This window comes from Amblyomma americanum, chromosome 5 (assembly GCF_052857255.1).
Source record: "Amblyomma americanum isolate KBUSLIRL-KWMA chromosome 5, ASM5285725v1, whole genome shotgun sequence".
In the NCBI taxonomy this organism is placed as follows: Eukaryota; Metazoa; Arthropoda; class Arachnida; order Ixodida; family Ixodidae; genus Amblyomma; species Amblyomma americanum.
The window spans coordinates 38537781-38540210 of NC_135501.1; positions in this window are offsets into that span (position 1 = coordinate 38537781).

Genomic DNA, 2430 nt, shown 5'->3' on the forward strand with positions numbered 1-2430 from the left:
CCTGCGCGGCACGGCATTATCAAAATGTCTAGTGGCTCTGCTCCCCCTCTCTCTCTCCTTGCCTTCGCGCTCTCCGTTCGAATTCGTGGTTGTTTGTGAAGAATTAAGTAAGTGTGCTCGGAATCTCCACGCTGTCAGCACGTCTCTTTTTACACGCTGTCAGCACGTCTCTTTTTATCCTGCATTGAGGACGAAGCCCATGCTACAAAGCTGTTGAGCGCCACTGTGGATCTAACTTACGAAATGCCTCCTGCATTTGCGCCGCTCACCAATAACTTGCACCTGCGCGGCACGGCATTATCAAAATGTCTAGTGGCTCTGCTCCCCCTCTCTCTCTCCTTGCCTTCGCGCTCTCCGTTCGAATTCGTGGTTGTTTGTGAAGAATTAAGTAAGTGTGCTCGGAATCTCCACGCTGTCAGCACGTCTCTTTTTATCCTGCAGTGAGGACGAAGCCCATGCTACAAAGCTGTTGAGCGCCACTGTGGGTCTAACTTACGAAATGCCTCCTGCATTTGCGCCGCTCACCAATAACTTGCACCTGCGCGGCACGGCTTTATCAAAATGTCTAGTGGCTCTGCTCCCCCCCTCTCTCTCTCCTTGCCATCGCGCTCTCCGTTCGAATTCGTGGTTGTTTGTGAAGAATTAAGTAAGTGTGCTCGGCATCTCCCACTGTCAGCACGTCTCTATTTATCCTGCAGTGTGTACGAAGCCCATGCTACAAAGCTGTTGAGCGCCACTGTGGGTCTGACATAGGAAATGCCTCCTGCATTTGCACCGCTCACCAGTAACTTGCACCTGCGCGGCACGGCATTATCAAAACGTCTAGTGGCTCTGCTCCCCCTCTCTCTCTCCTTGCCTTCGCGCTCTCCGTTCGAATTCGTGGTTGTTTGTGAAGAGTTAAGTAAGTGTGCTCGGAATCTCCACGCTGTCAGCACGTCTCTATCCTGCAGTGAGGACGAAGCCCATGCTACAAAGCTGTTGAGCGCCACTGTGGGTCTAACTTACAAAATGCCTCCTGCATTTGCGCCGCTCACCAATAACTTGCACCTGCGCGGCACGGCATTATCAAAATGTCTAGTGGCTCTGCTCCCCCACTCTCTCTCCTTGCCTTCGCGCTCTCCGTTCGAATTCGTGGTTGTTTGTGAAGAATTAAGTAAGTGTGCTCGGAATCTCCACGCTGTCAGCACGTCTCTTTTTACACGCTGTCAGCACGTCTCTTTTTATCCCGCATTGAGGTCGAAGCCCATGCTACAAAGCTGTTGAGCGCCACTGTGGATCTAACTTACGAAATGCCTCCTGCATTTGCGCCGCTCACCAATAACTTGCACCTGCGCGGCACGGCATTATCAAAATGTCTAGTGGCTCTGCTCCCCCTCTCTCTCTCCTTGCCTTCGCGCTCTCCGTTCGAATTCGTGGTTGTTTGTGAAGAGTTAAGTAAGTGTGCTCGGAATCTCCACGCTGTCAGCACGTCTCTATCCTGCAGTGAGGACGAAGCCCATGCTACAAAGCTGTTGAGCGCCACTGTGGGTCTAACTTACGAAATGCCTCCTGCATTTGCGCCGCTCACCAATAACTTGCACCGGCGCGGCAGGGCATTATCAAAATGTCTAGTGGCTCTGCTCCCCCTCTCTCTCTCCTTGCCTTCGCGCTCTCCGTTCGAATTCGTGGTTGTTTGTGAAGAATTAAGTGTGCTCGGAATCTCCACGCTGTCAGCACATCTCTTTTTACACGCTGTCAGCACGTCTTTTTTTATCCTGCACTGAGGACGAAGCCCATGCTACGAAGCTGTTGAGCGCCACTGTGGATCTAACTTACGAAATGCCTCCTGCATTTGCGCCGCTCACCAATAACTTGCACCTGCGCGGCACGGCATTATCAAAATGTCTAGAGGTTCTGCTCCCTCTCTCTCTCTCCTTGCCTTCGCGCTCTCCGTTTGAATTCGTGGTTTTTTGTGAAGAATTAGGTAAGTGTGCTCGGAATCTCCACGCTGTCAGCACGTCTCTTTTTATCCTGCAGTGAGGACGAAGCCCCTGCTTCAAAGCTGTTGAGCGCCGCCGTGGGTCTGACATAGGAAATGCCTCCCGCATTTGCGCCGCTCACCAATAACTTGCACCGGCGCGGCAGGGCATTATCAAAATGTCTAGTGGCTCTGCTCCCCCTCTCTCTCTCCTTGCCTTCGCGCTCTCCGTTCGAATTCGTGGTTGTTTGTGAAGAATTAAGTGTGCTCGGAATCTCCACGCTGTCAGCACATCTCTTTTTACACGCTGTCAGCACGTCTTTTTTTATCCTGCATTGAGGACGAAGCCCATGCTACGAAGCTGTTGAGCGCCACTGTGGATCTAACTTACGAAATGCCTCCTGCATTTGCGCCGCTCACCAATAACTTGCACCTGCGCGGCACGGCATTGTCAAAACGTCTAGAGGATCTGC